This window comes from Crocodylus siamensis, chromosome 11, assembly GCF_052110815.1.
Source record: "Crocodylus siamensis isolate JL-2025a chromosome 11, ASM5211081v1, whole genome shotgun sequence".
In the NCBI taxonomy this organism is placed as follows: domain Eukaryota; kingdom Metazoa; phylum Chordata; order Crocodylia; family Crocodylidae; genus Crocodylus; species Crocodylus siamensis.
This window is the reverse complement of record NC_143405.1, coordinates 31,075,014-31,090,737: the sequence shown is the minus strand read 5'-3', so window position 1 is coordinate 31,090,737 and position 15,724 is coordinate 31,075,014.

Below are 15,724 nucleotides of genomic sequence, written 5' to 3'. Positions count from 1 at the left end.
TTACAGTGAATCCCCACTCCCAGCTTCCTCCTCCCCTGCTGTCTGCACTGAAGCAGGCAGACTGCACCATGGGAACAGGAGCCAGGAACTTTTTCAAGTCCCCAAAGCAGGCAACAGTTTCCCCCTTCTCCTCCCTGCCCACAAGCACATCTCCTCCACTCACCTTTCCCACCTTCCCCCCTGCCATTGCTGCTGTTCTTACTGTCAGGTGTGAGGGGAGCTCCAGAACTGCTCCCATTGGGCTATCTGAGGGCTGCGAGAAGGGAAATTCTTACCTTCTTTGGAGACTTAAAGTCCCCAGCTGCTGCTTCTGCTGCATGGTTAGAAAAGGGACATGTGACTATGCTACTGCACCCCTTCTGGTTTCACCCCTGTCTACAGGTAAGTAAAGCTGCACTCCAGCCCATCAGCTCTAAGAGTGGATTCCTTCTTGCACTGACTGTTTGCAGAACCCCAAATGCAGTTTGCTTTGCACAGAAAATATTTTTTAAAATCCCAACAAATTTCCTAAATAAAAAAGTGTAACTGCAGTTTCTCCCTTGTTGAGATTTAGTATAATTGGTTTGAAAGAAGTCAAATACTGAGATCAGGGATGCTGATGCTAGTCAAAAGCCACAAATATTTTTTCCCCTCAATTTTCTCTTTTCAGCTAAGGAGAGAAAAGCCTGTGTATTATGGAACAGCTGTTTCCCAGTGGCTAGGCTTGTGAACAGATGCCTATATGGATAAACACTATCTTAATTAATATATTGAATTTTGCACCATTTTCTTTCATCCATCCTCACATCTAAGAAGAAAGGTACCTCAGTTATAAGCTGAATCAAAATTTCCAACCCACAGTGTTCCACCAGATTTGGAATTTTGCAAATCAAGTTCTCTCATCCTTAATTGAAGCAAGAACATGATTTAGGACATCAGGTTCATTCCTAAACTTATTTTTCAGGGACTCTTGGAGTATTTTCTCTGCAATTCCTCTAATCTCCAATAGTTGAACTAGATAGAACCTACTTATCAGCTAAAGACATTTCTATTATGGGGCTTAGTTGGGCGTTATAATGGAATGCAAGCTGAATATTGGTCAACAGTGTGCCACTGTTGCAAAAAAAGCCAATAGGATACTTAACAGGAGTGTCACATGCAACTCACAGGAAGCAAATTGTCCACTTGTCCCTATTCAGCACCGGTGAGGCATCACCTGGAATACCATGTCCAGCTTTGGGCACCACGCTTCAGGAAAAACAGACATATTTGAAAGAGTCTAGCAGAGAACAATAAAATGATTAGAGTTTAAGGAAATATCATGTACAAGGAAAGGTTGGAAGAAGTGGAAAAGAAAATACTGAGGAGGGAGTTGGTAAATTTTCAGATGGACTGAGGGTTGATCTAAAGGAGATTATAAAAGGCCACAGGGGACAGAACAAGTAAGAAACATTTTAAGTTGTAACAACTGAAATTTAGGTTGGATTTTAGAAGAACTTGCCAATGATATGGGTACTTAAGCAGTGGAACAGATTACCTCAGGGGTTGCTGAATCTCTTAACATTGGAAGTTTAAACATGGGTGAGATTAACACTTAGCTCAGTTTAGACTGGGATAATCCTCCCTTGAGCTTGGGCCTGGAGGTTCCTTTCCAGACCTACTTTTCTAGGACTCTGTGGTAAACAAAAACTCAATTGTATACCATTCCTTAGTAACCATCATATGTAAAGTATTGTTTTAATCCATGCTATACCTATAAGTGCTAGGGCATGACAGCACACAAAAATGTTATTATGACTCCAGAAGCATCAGTCTGAGCCCTAATCTGGATTTGTGCTGACAACTGCTCCCATTTGACCTAGCTGTAAACTAGTACTGGTCATTCAGTCTGGGGAGTCAGACAGAATAACTTTCTAGCCACATCATTCCCTTATGTGCCTCACTGTATCCGAACCATGCTGGTCTGTTTGGTTTATGTGGACCTTGGCATTTTTTTATATGGGCAATCATTAAAATAATACAAACAGCATTCAAATATATAACCACTGAATTTAAAGCAACCAAATGCAGAGTTCAGGTTAAACATTAGCATATTACAATCCAGGTGCAAAAAGCAAATTAAAATATGGTTTGTATTGTGTCCCAAAGTACTCAATCCATTAATTCCCTTGCTGTATTAAGGTATATGTTACAACTATAAGTTAGTAAATATAACTTTCTAATTGTAAAATATTTTATTTTTGAACTGGAAAGATGAAAACCCAAAAGGAGAGGAAGCCAGGGAATTAAAATAATAAAATTTATGTACTGCAGCAGAGGTTGCAATAAGTCATCAGAGGGCAGGCCATGTCTCAGCTAGTATTCTTTAGGCCTGTGCGAGTCAGCAGCGATCTGATCTGGCTTCAGATCCAGCCGCTTTGGATACCAGGGATCTGATCCAGAGATCCAGAGAGGGTTTCTGCTTTGATCTAGCCAAAGCAGCTCCGAAGCTTCAGAGCTGCCTCAGAGATCCAGGCACAGAGTATAATGGGGAATCAATGAAATATTTATAATGTTGTTGTTGTTTGCATGATTTAGATGAAACTTGCAGGGATGGTAGCCTATGCTAAGAGCATGAAGTTTGCCAACTTTTAAGGAGATCAGTGCAGGGGTTTGGGGGGAACTGTACCCCAAATTCTTGAAAGCAAAACCCATGTCACGTCTATGTGTTACAACACGAAGGGGTCAAAACTGCAGGAGTGGTAGCTCATGGTGAGGCCAAAAAGCCTGCCAAGTTTCAAGAAGATCAGTGAAGGGGTTTGGGGGGAACTGTACCTCAAGCTGCGGACAAGCAAAACTCGTGCCATGGGTGACACTGTGTGTTAATGTGCAGCAGGGTGAAAGCTGCAGGGATGGTTGCCCCTGCTGCGGCCATGAAGCCTGCCAGCTATTGAGGAAATCAGTGCAGGGTGGTTCTGGGGTCCTGCACCCCTAGCTGCTGACAGACAAAACTGGTGACATGGGTGCTTGTGCCAAGATTGTCTCTGTCTTGGGGCAGTTGATTGTCTGTATAATTATTTCCTCTCCTTAGTCTCTGCTTTTGTAGGTGTTAATTGATGGTAAATAACTGGTTACATTAGCTAGGTACTGTGTATTAAGCTGGTCCCTGAGTGAATCATGATTGATTGGTAACACAATAGCTTAGGAGCCAGGCCTGCAGTAGAGTCTCCCATGCCCCAAGACAGAGACAGTCAGTTGCACAAGCACCCATGGAATGAGTTTTGTTTGTCAATAGCCAGAGGTGCCTGGCCCCAGAACCCAGAAGCCCTGCACTGATCTCCTTGACAGCTGGCAGGCTTCATGGTTGCAGCAGGGGCTACCATCCCTGCAGCTTTCACCCTGCTGCGCCGGAACACACACAGTGTCACCCATGGCACTAGTTTTGCTTGTCCACAGCTTGAGGTGCAGTTCCCCCCAATCCCCTGCACTGATCTTCTTGAAACTTGGCATGCTTCATGGCCTCTCCAGGAGCCACCACCCCTGCAGTTTTCACACCCTGTGATGTAACACATAGATGTGACATGAGTTTTGCTTTCAAGAATTTGGGGTGCAGGTCCCCCTGAACCCCTGCACTGATCTTCTTGAAACCTGGCAGGCTTTGTAGCCTCTCCAGGGGCTACTACACCTGCAGTTTTTACCCCCCTGTGATGTAACACATATACGTGACATCAGTTTTGCTTTCAAGAATTTGGGGTACAGTTCCCCCCAAATCCCTGCACCAGTCTACTTGGCAGGCTTCATGCTCTCAGAAGAGACTACAATCCCTGAAAATTTCATCCAAATCAGACAAAAAAACAGCAAAGTTATAGATATTTCATTGATTCCCCATTATACCCTATGGCTGGATCTCCAAAGTGGCTCTGAAGCTTTTCCGAAGCACTTTGGGAGCTCCAAACTACTTTGGAAAACCTAACAAAGCCAGCACTTTGATCCAGACATGCTGCTTCGGACACCAAAGCATCCAAAGCTTCTCCGGATCCAAAGCTCTGTCCAAAGCTTCGCACAGCCCTGGTATTCTTTCTAAAACATGCCTCCTGTTATTGAAAACACTAATGTGACTCCATCAGAAGTTGCCTCTGTGGGAGAACTAGTAAGAGCAAAGCCCTAGCCATATGATACCATGTTACTCAAAGCAGGCCTACACAGTACTGTCAAGAGAGGCAGAGAAGACACTGGAGGAGTTTGTAAAAAATGAAGTGTCTAGATTAAACTAAGTTTTATGAGAGGAAGAAAGATAATCCATCCTTAAAGTCAGCTAAAACTAAATAGATAATATTAACATACATATCTAATACTCTTCCTGAGAAGGTCACCCTGGTTTCGCTGGTATCAAAGCCATAATAGAGTTGCTAGTTGAACAACACATAAGCTAGTTGAAGCTACGGGGATTTATTTTTGTAATACAAGTTCATTCTAAAGGAACACTCAGAGAGCATAGCTAGTTACTGTGCTATTTCTATTATACATATGGGTTTGTATAAACTAAAATGAAGAAACATTTGCAAACATCTGGAGACAATTTGTAGCATACTGAAAACTAAAAAGAAATCTTTTTTCCTTTCTCATCTCTCCTCCATCTTCTACATACTTTCATCACTTTCTCCACAGCTTCTATTTTTCCTTTGGAGGAGGAAGGTATCCCTTTGTCCCAAGGCACCACACAAAATATTGCCATGAAATAAAAATGCTGTGTTCTTACTGGATTTCTATTGGGTCAGGATTGCAAGCCCTGTGTTACACATATCGAACATTTTTCAGTTTCCCTAAAATGCATCTCCTGCTGCAATGGAAATATGGAAGCTATTAATCAGATACACAAAATGCTACATGGGACAAAGTAGGATAAAGTGAAAACAAATCTATTTCTAAGTTCAGAGAAAAATTGAGAAGAAAGACAGAACTTACCATTTGTTCGTAAAACCAATGGTAACATCTCTGGCTAAGTACAGGCATTCAAGAAGGCAGAGGCAGATGCACTCTAACTTTCAAGTTTTATTGTAACTGCCCACAGTTAGGTTGGGACCAAGCAAAACACATTAACCCGGGTGGGGGTGCAGGGAGAAGAGAGAGGGGCCCTCACACGTCCCCGACTCCCGGCATGCCCCGCAGGCTCCCTGGGCTGCCAGACTCCTGAGCAGAGCTGAACAGCAGACCCACCCCTGATTGATGTCCCTGGTGGAGACATCATAGCCACCCACCTGGGCCTGATGTGGCAGTGGCTTGTCATGGCCACCAGTTGGCCATCTTGCACATGCCTGCCAAGTGTGTGCATGTCCTTGACCCCTGGGTTCTGTGTGTGTGTCCTGGACACCTGGGTTGTGTGTGTGTCCATATGTGTGTCCTGGACACCAGGTTTCTGTGTGTGTGTGTGTGTGTGTGTGTGTGTCCATGCGTGTCGTGTGTGTGTCCACGACTGTGTCCTGGACACCTGAATTATGTGTGTCCATGTGTGCCCTGGACACCTGGGATCTGTGTGCATGTCCATGTATCCATGTGCACGTCCTGGACACGTGTGTGTGTGTGTGTGTGTGTGTGTGTCCTGGACACCTGGAGGGGTGTCCATGCACGTGTCGTCTGTGTGTATATGTTTGTGTCTGTGCATGTGTCCTGGAACCTGGGTTGTGTCTGTGTGTCTGTGTGTCTATGTGTGTGTCCTAGACTCGTGTGTGTGTGTGTGTGTCTGTGTGTGTGTCTGTGTCCTGGACACCTGGGTTCTGTGTGTTTGTCCACATGTGTGTCCTGGACATCTGGATTGTGTGTGTATGTTTCCGTGTGTGTGTTCCAGATACCTGGGTTGTGTGTATGTGTGTGTGTGTGTGTGTGTGTGTACGTGTGTGTTCAGGATGCCGGGGATCTGTGTGGTGTGTGTGGGCATGTGCATGTCCTGGATGCCTGTATTCCCCCCACCCCTGCCCTGTTCCCTGCCAGTGCTGCCAATGACAATATTTGGTGGAAATAACTTTCTCTAAATACTTTGTCGCAGAGCACTTTGGTGCCTATAAAGAGGGGAGGTGTGTCGCAGGGCACTGAGGTGCCTGCTACTTGTGGAGCAGCAGGTAAGGAGCCCAGCTGTGGGTTGCCAGGGTAACTGGTGGGAGTCTGCTGACCGGATGAGGCAGTGCCTGCCTCCTATATAACTTCCAGGCTGAGGCCAGGCAGGGAGTTCCCTGCCAGCAGCCATGGGGGAAGGAGCTCTCCCAGAGCCAGCAGAGGGGAGAGGCCAGACTGCAGGTACAGCTCCAAGACTGGGGAAGGATAGAGCACCCCTGATGTGGTGGGACTAATGTTATAGCCAAGCAGCTTGAATTTATGTTGCTTGAGTTTTCTGTTTACTGTTTACAACCGGTGGTTTGGGTGAGGCTATTAGGGGTTGGAGGAGGCCTCACAGGGGACCCACGGTACCATGGGGACCCCAGCCCCAGAGCAAGGGGGCATTGAGAGAAGCCCCAGGCAAAAGGGGGCAGCGATTGCAGAGTACCAGAGGACGTGGTGAGAGACAAGGGCTGAAGAGAGCCCGAGCTCCAGCGAGGGTGCAGAGAGAGAGAGAGACAAGGGCTGCAGCTAAGACTGAACAACATCCAGTACATCAGCAAGGCTTGGGGCGTGATACAGGGGCAGATGGAGCCATGCATAGCCCATAAGGCTGGGGTGTCCGGAACCCCATTATAGAAACAAGACTTGGTGTAGCAGGAGAACTGTGACCAAGAAGATGAGGCAGCCTCCCTTTAATTTACATAAGATAAAGACTTGGCGGGCAAGAATAAGGGTGCTTTGAAGCAAACTCACATGATCGGGGGCAACAGGGCAGGCCCTACAAGGAGAGGCTATGAGACGTGAACCTCTTCAGCCTCCACAAGAGAAAGCTGAGGGGGGATCTAGTGGCCTGTTACAAACTAGTCAGAGGGGATCAGCAGACATTGGGGGAGTCCCTGTTCCCCTGAGCACTACCAGGAGTGACTAGAAATAATGGTCACAAGCTGGCAGAGGGTAGGTTTAGGCTAGATATCAGGAGGCGCTACTTCACGGTCAGGGCGGCTAGGATCTGGAACCAACTTCCAAGAGAAGTGGTGCTTGCTCCTACCCTGGGGGTGTTTAAGACAAGGCTAGATGAACACCTAGCCAGGGTTGTTTGACCCCAGTACTCTTTCCTGCCGTGGCAGGGGGTCCAACTTGATGATCTGCTCAGGTCCCTTCAAACCCTTCTATGAAACTATGAAACTTGGCCCAGTAGGGGGCACTAGGGGAGATCATGGTCACCCCTAGGACCCTGCCCTGTGACCCACTTCCATAACCCGATAAGAGATCATGACTCCTAGCTGAGCACATTAGACCTTTTACCTGTGGGAACCATAACAGAGAATTAGATAGTCTTTATTCTTTCAGCTTACTATCTCAAAGAAGAAATGTTTATTCATCTGAACTGTTGGTCCAGAAAATCTGCTGGTTTTTAGCATCTTTTGATCTTTTCTTCATGGTGACTAAGGTTGAACCAGGATAGCCTGATGCCACGGGGATCAACAGGTATTTGTGTTTCTGCTCTGGGACATGAGACTAAGTAGCTCATGAAATTGAATTAGCAAGTCAGCTAGCAGCTTTGATCCAAAATTACCTGTTTTGCAGAATGTAAAATCTAGATTCATCTGCAAGCTTATGTATAGCTCCATCTGAGTGATCTGGTCTGAATAAAGCTAAATCTGCTTAATTCTGCTTCTAAGAAATAGTGGTAACTTTCCCAGTGACTTTCAGAGGTTCAGGACTGGACTCTTTCCCACAATAAAACCTTCAGTTCCTGTGAAGATGCATACAAGGGTCAGTCAGAAAGTAACACCTTGTATTTTTCCGCTCAGTCAAGTATTATTGAAAAAATATTAAAATACACAGAAAACTAGTACATAATCACTAAATGCACAGCTGTTTTTCAACTTCATCTCTTCTGCCAGTGGCCATTTTTCACTAGTGAAAAAGGGCATGCACCCTGATGTAAAGCATTATTTAATTAAACTAAAATTAGAAATGTAATTTATATATTAATATTCTACCCCACTGAGCTTCAATATAGTCTACAAAGACATAATTTATCTCCAATTTGTAGAAGTTTAAGGAAATTGATTAAAACACCCAGCCACCCATTGAGAACTCATGTTCAAATAAAACTTAGGGGGTGCATCCAGACGAGCACTCACATGCCTGTTGTGGCATCTCAAAGCAGTTTGAGGGGGACAATGTATTTATGATTGTCCCCCCAAATAGAGACAATGTATTTATGAGACAGACAGAAGTGTTGCAACAAACTTCTTTATTTTATTGATAGAAACACTCAACAGTAACTGCTGAACAGTTTAGCACTTGGTGCTGATTGACTGGTGGCCTATAGAGCACTCTTTCCATCTGCAGCAGCCAGACCATATAGGGCCAGGCAATTCTGCACAGTGGCTCCCTGACCAGCATTTGAATGCTGATTGTAGGGGACCTGCTTGCCCATGTCTGGCCACTGCTTCCCGCACTTCCTCAGACTCACCGAATACCTCCCCACTGGTCTTGCAAATATTATGGAGCATGCAGGCTGCCACAATGAAAGCAGTTATATTTTCTGGCTCCTCCACCGTGTTTTCAGATGGCCAAAGGCATATTTAATAGTCATCTGGCATTTGTTAAGGTAGTAATTGAATACTGTCTTTTGCTGGTCAGTAACTTGTCCTCCATATGGCTTCATGAGCCAGGGCAGGAGGGGTAATTCACATCTGCTGTGTTAAGTAGGGGCATGGCAACATGCCGGATCACTGTATCAGGGACCCCGAGCACATATTGTCCTTTCTCCATCATGCCAGACAGCAGCAAGTTTCAAAAGACATGTTCATCATGCGCACTGCCTGCCCAGCCTGTATAAATGTTAGTGAACTGTCCTCGGTGATCAGCTATGGCCTGGAGGATCGCTGAAGCAAATCTCTTCCTGTTGGTGAATGACCGGCTCCCCTGGGAAGGGGATAGGACTGGGATGTGTGTGCTGTCCAATGCACCATTCAGTCAGGGAATCCCATGGCCCTGCCTTGAGCAACTTCTCTGGGGTTATGGAGGCAGATGAAGCTGTTCACCATGATGTCCTGCAGCAGCTGGCAAACCTCACATACCACCACCCTGGCCATGCAGGGAACCATGGGTCCTGATGAAGCAGAGGCTGGTTGGGGTGGCCAGTTTCATGATGGCCATGGCCACCCACTTTTCTGGTGCAATGGGGTGGCACATGACAGTGTCCTGGCACTCAGTGTACAGCGAAGGCAGTGAGACTATGTGCACAAATGTGTCCCTGCTCATACGGATGCTCTCAAGTACTGAGACGCTGTTCACAACTGCTTAGCTATGCATTGTTGCCATGAAGGGTCAGGCTGATGCTCAGGATCTCAATATTGCACTGTTAGACAGGAATGCGTGGTGTACAACTGCACATGCACACATAAAAATCAATTAAGCACACACTTACTAGGTGCATACACCCCTATTAGGCATACACACTCACACTTCCAGCTCAGGCACGTACACTATACACCCCAAAAGTTAGGCACAGATTACTAATTCATATATCATGCACACAATGCCATACACACACACACACACACACACACACACTCTAGCAACTCAGATACACGCACGTTCAAAATAACTAGTCCAGGTTCATGACACCTATCACCAGTTTAAGCCCATACACACTACACACACTAAATTTAGACAGAATCAGTTACCGGTTACCAACACCTGCACATCCAATACACATACGTGGATTGCTAATTTATATACCACACACACACACAATGATATCTATATATGTATATATATGTGTATTCACTAATTTATACACATACTACCCACCTACACATACACACAAGTGAGTTCCTAAGTTGGGTATTGTGATATGTATGCATGTATGTATGTACTTGGGATACCTGGGGAAAGGTTAAGGTAAGAAAGTAGAAGAGTAGGGAGTTAAACTTACCAGAACCGGGATTAGAACTGGTAGACTACAGGGGCCTGGGCTGAAGAACTGAGGGTCAGGGGTAACTTTAGGTTAATTGATTAAAAGACAAGCCCAAAGCCTGCAGAACAGGGAAGCAATGCTGGACTGGAGCCAGAGCTATGGGGGAGCTGAAAAGGTAGGTAGGGAGAGGGAAAATGGGACTAAGGGAAAGTGTGCGTGCTAAAGAGGGGCTCTGCTAAGAGGACCTGGGAAGCTGGGGGGGAGGGGCAGGGAGGATTACAGAAGGTGCAGGGAAAGCCTGAAAACAGAGAGAGGACAGCAGAAAATCACAGGAAAAGCACCAGAAAGTCAGAGGGAAAAGGCAGTAGGAGCAGAGGAGGCTGAGAGGTGGCAGAAAAGGGGAGATGGAATTGGGAGGAGATGGGGAAACTAGCAGAGAGGGTGGGGACTGGGGCTGAGAGAGAGAGGGAGAGAACGAGGCTGGAAGTTAAGATTAGGAAGGGACTGGGATTCAGTAATACATGACCCAACTCGAGTTTGCAAATGACAGTGGTTTTACTGAACAGGGGAGATGGTGACACAATGTTTTATTGGTTCCCTTGCACCTCCCCCCCCACACACACATACACACGCGCACACACAATGGCAGCAGGGGTTAGAGAGGCTTGGTGCAGGGGCTGAAGTCCACTGAAGTCCAGGAGGAGAGAGAGAGCCAGAGAGAGAGAGAGAGTCCACACTGTAGGACAAGGTAAGCAGGTAATATCTACCTATCCAGGCTGGAAAGGGATCCTTGTCCAGTAGATGTTGTCCAGAGGGGGAACACTGGCAGGGCCTCTGGGCGGATAGGTGGTGTGGCATGGTGCTGGTCCAGGTGGAGAGCGCATCCCACTGGGTCTGTCTTCACTGCCCCTTATTATAGGGGCAGACCTTGTGTGACCCTAGTGACAGGAGGCATGCCCAGGCAAGGGTCAGCCCCTGGCGTACTGAGCATGAGTGCTCCATGCAGGGATGTGGAGTTTCGGTGTCTGTAATGGTGAGAGTTGCTGGTTCTGCAGGGTCTTTTGTTTTTCAAATGCTGGTCTAGTCTCTGTTCCTGGGTGAGATCCGTGGTTCCTGGATGAATCACTCAAACCAACCATTCGGGAATGGTGTCTTGAGGTGGGCTTCGGCTTCCTAGACAACGACCCGCACATCATGACGAGAGACATGCTTGGGTGGCATGGGCTTCACCTTTCCCCGAAAGGTAAGCGTGTGTTCTCTTCTAGGTTGGCAGACTTCTCTGGCGGGCTTTAAACTAGGCTCGTTGGGGGAAGATAAGTGTGGAGGAAACCTTGGACCACTAAACCAAGCAGCACCCACAAGTACAGCCCAGCCTAACCAACGAACAGAAAAAATACCCAGGTAAGCAACAGGGGCCAAGGCAATGCTGAGATTAGGGGGCCAGTGCACACATCCTCAGGAGGCCTCAAATGCCTCTAGGCAAATGTAGTGTGGGAAACAAGCAGGAGGAACTTACCTCCCTGCTAGCTGACACCAACCCAGACATAGTGGGGCTCACAGAAACATGGTGGGACCCAATGCATGACTGGGCAGTAAATATCAAGGGCTATAGGCTGTACAGGAGGGACAGGACAGGGAGGAAAGGCGGGGGTGTGGTGCTGTACATTAAGGAGGAATGCACATTCTCAGCAGGTAGCACAGGGTCAGAGGAGGAGCACACTGAAGTGCTCTGGGTTAGAATACAAGGCAGTCAAGGGGAAAGGGACTTAACTGTGGGGGTCTGTCGTACCTGTAATGGGTCGAGTGGATGAGTTACGTAAAGTAGACATGCAGATCTCTGAGGCAAGCTTTGTTTTATTTAAGAGAGAAAGAATAACTTAGAGTATACTCACAAAATCTAACATAGCATGTTCAAGCCTTGTTACCTCTTATGCACAATTTTAAAGACACCCTTACAGATGATGCCTGGAGCAGATCAGCTAAGCCGTTGGCTCTGCAGCACCCGCAAAGCTTCTTAAGTCATCTGTTCTCCCAGCAGTACGCTTCTATGGGAACCCAAAGATCTGCACACTTTGTTCAAATTTCATCTCAAATTTATTCGCATTCCATTGGAATTTAGAACTAAATTTGGATTAACCTTTACTGTGATTGGCTAAGTGGCTATCTTACCTGCGTTTGGCAGATCTTGTCCACATTGTGCGGCTAAGTTCATATTGTATCCTGTTGTAGTTAAAAATTTGTCGTGCTGCACTGAGCATCTGACTTGTTGGGCGAGCTGCTCACCTTTTGACACAGTTCTGTGGTTTGCAGCACACTGCAGCACAGGTGTTTTATTATCTTGACAATGTCATGAAACTATGTTTCCTCGTTTTGGTAGCTCCGTAGCAACCGTGCAGTCAGAACACTTAGGTTTCTCTGTTGTCAACTCCATGTCTTCTTTCTGTGCTGTCAGTACAACTGAGTATATGGATACCACATCCCCTTCTTCTTGCAAATAAATTTGCCATAAATATTTTTGAACGTCTCACAGGCACTAAGCAAGTTTAAACATACACATCATAAATATGAGAGGGTTTGGAAGAAAATTCTATCTCATTAAAAATAATATTTCTAAAATTGTTAGTACAACTAAAGTGAATCTAAACTTGAGAACCCAGGACTGCTGAGATAACTGTAATGGCGCTGCTAGTTTTGGCAGCATAAGTCATAGCGACTGTTTCCAAGCACTATCTATTGTATAGATTATCTATTCCAAGCACTGTCTATTGTATAGATTAACATAAATCTTATAACTAACATATAGTGAAAAATGAAACGACTAGGTCTTTTCTCATTACACAAATAGGTACAATAGAAAATAAATTCTAGGCAATACCACATTAAAAAAAGACAATAATAATATATGTATAAAGCCGATGTAAAACAACAAAAGCAAGCTCAGGTTAATAACATGAGGGTTCTACAAAAATGTTGATGAATAACTAAAGTCCATGTAGGAATCAAATATTGCTGCAAGAGCCCGTGAAACTGGATAATAACAAAAGTTAATACAGCTACTAATAGTAATAAAAGGCATGTGCAGGACTCACTTAACACTTTGAAAACGGTTCCTTCTATTAAAGGGCTAATGAGAGACTTCATTGCAGCGTGATAACGGTAGTTGACTTTACAGAAACACATTGATATCTTTGACAATAGGGATGGATTCCCCTTAGGAAGAAGTAAAGTCTAATTCTAAGTCCAATGCAAGCTCTTCCAATTAACAAAATCTGAAGCCAATCTCCTGCTGTCCACAGAAGATGTGCAACTCCTCCAGTGATCTTCACAGAATTATCTAAGTTATTAACAACTATACAAGTGGATAAAACTAATAACTAAATACTAGTGGATAAAACTAATTACTAATGCCTTCAAAAACTTGCTGCCATGCAGGAACATAGTGAATTCTTGGTGGATTTGCACGAAATTGATTTAACTGATATTTTAAAATATGGCCATCATCAAGCCAAATTTGAAGTTGATTGTTAATCATTTGCATTTGTCTCATAGTATGACCTACCTGAATTAACAAGTGATCTAATTGTTGTAGCAACATTTGTAAAGCTAAATTTTCATAATCATTAAGGTGGACAGTGTGATTCTTTTTACGTCCTGAGACATATAAATATGCTCTTGAAGAATTTAAGAAGTATCTGCCATTGATTTGTACACACTTATTCTGTTCACAAACAATGGTCTGGTCACGAAATTGATAAATACCATGGGTAGTTCTATTTGTAAATCCTATTTGACATGGAACAACTTCTTGAATTATTAATGCCTTATTTAAAAACCGTACTGACTTTCCATGAAGTTCTGAAAATTCAGTCTATCATCATATTCACATTGCTCACTAGTTTTATTTAAACATACTACAAATACTGGGCTAGTCATTACAGCGGGTATAAGCTTTTTACATACTATCATTGTAGGAAGTGCAGATTGTGTAGTAATCACAGATTTTGACTCTTGTATCTTCTCTAATGGTGGACTACAGACATCTAATTGTGGCAATACCGTTTCACTAAAAACATGAACTAATAAGCGCTCTCTAATGGTAGAATTTGTAAGGATTTCTGTACATTTATGGGTTAAAAGAAAATTAGATACGGCCTTTGTAGTAGCATGAATTAGATTTAAATGTTTGTTGTAAAGAAACTTTCACTTGCCAAGAAACTAAATTTCTCAGATTATCTGTATGAGTTACGATTGCATGTAACAATTTGGTGTTCAATATCTCTTGTTGTGACTGAAATTCTTACTCTAGAGAACGTTTGTTATGAACTTTATAGCAATTAATGATCATAGTAATTGTTCGAGGTGGATCAATAGTAGCCGGATAACATTCTGTAACTTGATACACAGGTTGCGTGGGCCCAGTTAGTAGCACTGCAGACAAAGGTAATGTATACAATTGAGTATAATTGTTACGAATAGAGGCATTTAATCTGTTAAAACATGTAATATTACAGTTGTCATTTGGATTAAGCTAAGCGTTATCTGGTATTAAAAATAAATATCTTTCTTTTTTTGAAATATGTTCTGGGTTCAATGTAAAAACTTGAATTCCTGCTGATGCATGAAGCCACTTGCTGTCAAATAGAATGATTTACTAGTATCCAAGGTGAATCACATTTGGATGTATTCCAGTAGGCACCAATGCCAGAATAACTGCATTGAGAAACACTGAGGCCATTTCAGACAACATCAAAACACATGACAAATGGGTATGATATAGTTCTTGAACATTCTCATGTTTCCATACCAAATAATGGCTGGACATTTTGTAAGAAACAGCTTGTTCCATCAGTGAAATTTGCGATTGGCTAATTAACTGAGTAAGGTAAACACCGACAAGTTACTAATTTATCGAGACTAAAACCATGGACAACCACTTTCATCAGTGTCATTATCCAGGTTGAGCAAATTTTGCGTCCAATTCCAACACTGAAATGACCACATACTAATTAAGTCATTTTTATAAGGAAAGCGTGGCCTTTTCACAAAATAGGACAGGCATATAAATTCCAGCAAAGCGCTAAACCTTTCCTGGTGATATTTTGCAAATTGCAAGTATTGTTAATCATTAGTTTAGTCCAATTCCCTTTGTATGACAATTATACATTTTGCAATTTAGATGTATTGTAAACTATTATCTGACTGTTGGTGCAAGTACAATAAACTCAGATTGTACACTCATAGATTGTACTACAATTATCTACTCATCTTAATCCTCTATTAGAATATGTTTAGTTAAGTAGCACTAATAGCTCCTGATAGGAATGGATGCAAATGGTTGTATTGAAATCACAAGTGGGCGATGACTATCTCTGAGTGATGCTAATCAAGATAAGTCTGAAAAACAAAAAAGGAAGAATCGCTTCTCATTACTTTTGACTGCGACACTATGAAATTGGGACTGTATATTTACGTCTGTCATTAAATTTTACTTTTACCTTACTTGGATTTAACAGAACCTGAACTATAGCAGGCTTAGGTTCTGGATTGTTAGGCCATTTAACTAGGACAGGGTCTCTTGTCTTCTTTCCTGGCCATTTAATAGCTCTTAAATTTTGCTTTGGTGCACCCCCTCAGTTATTTATTAATTGCATTATTTGGGGCACCCACATTTACTAATTAGTAAATTTCCCTTGATTTAGCAATTTAATTTGAGTTTTAATTATTCTATTTGTCCAT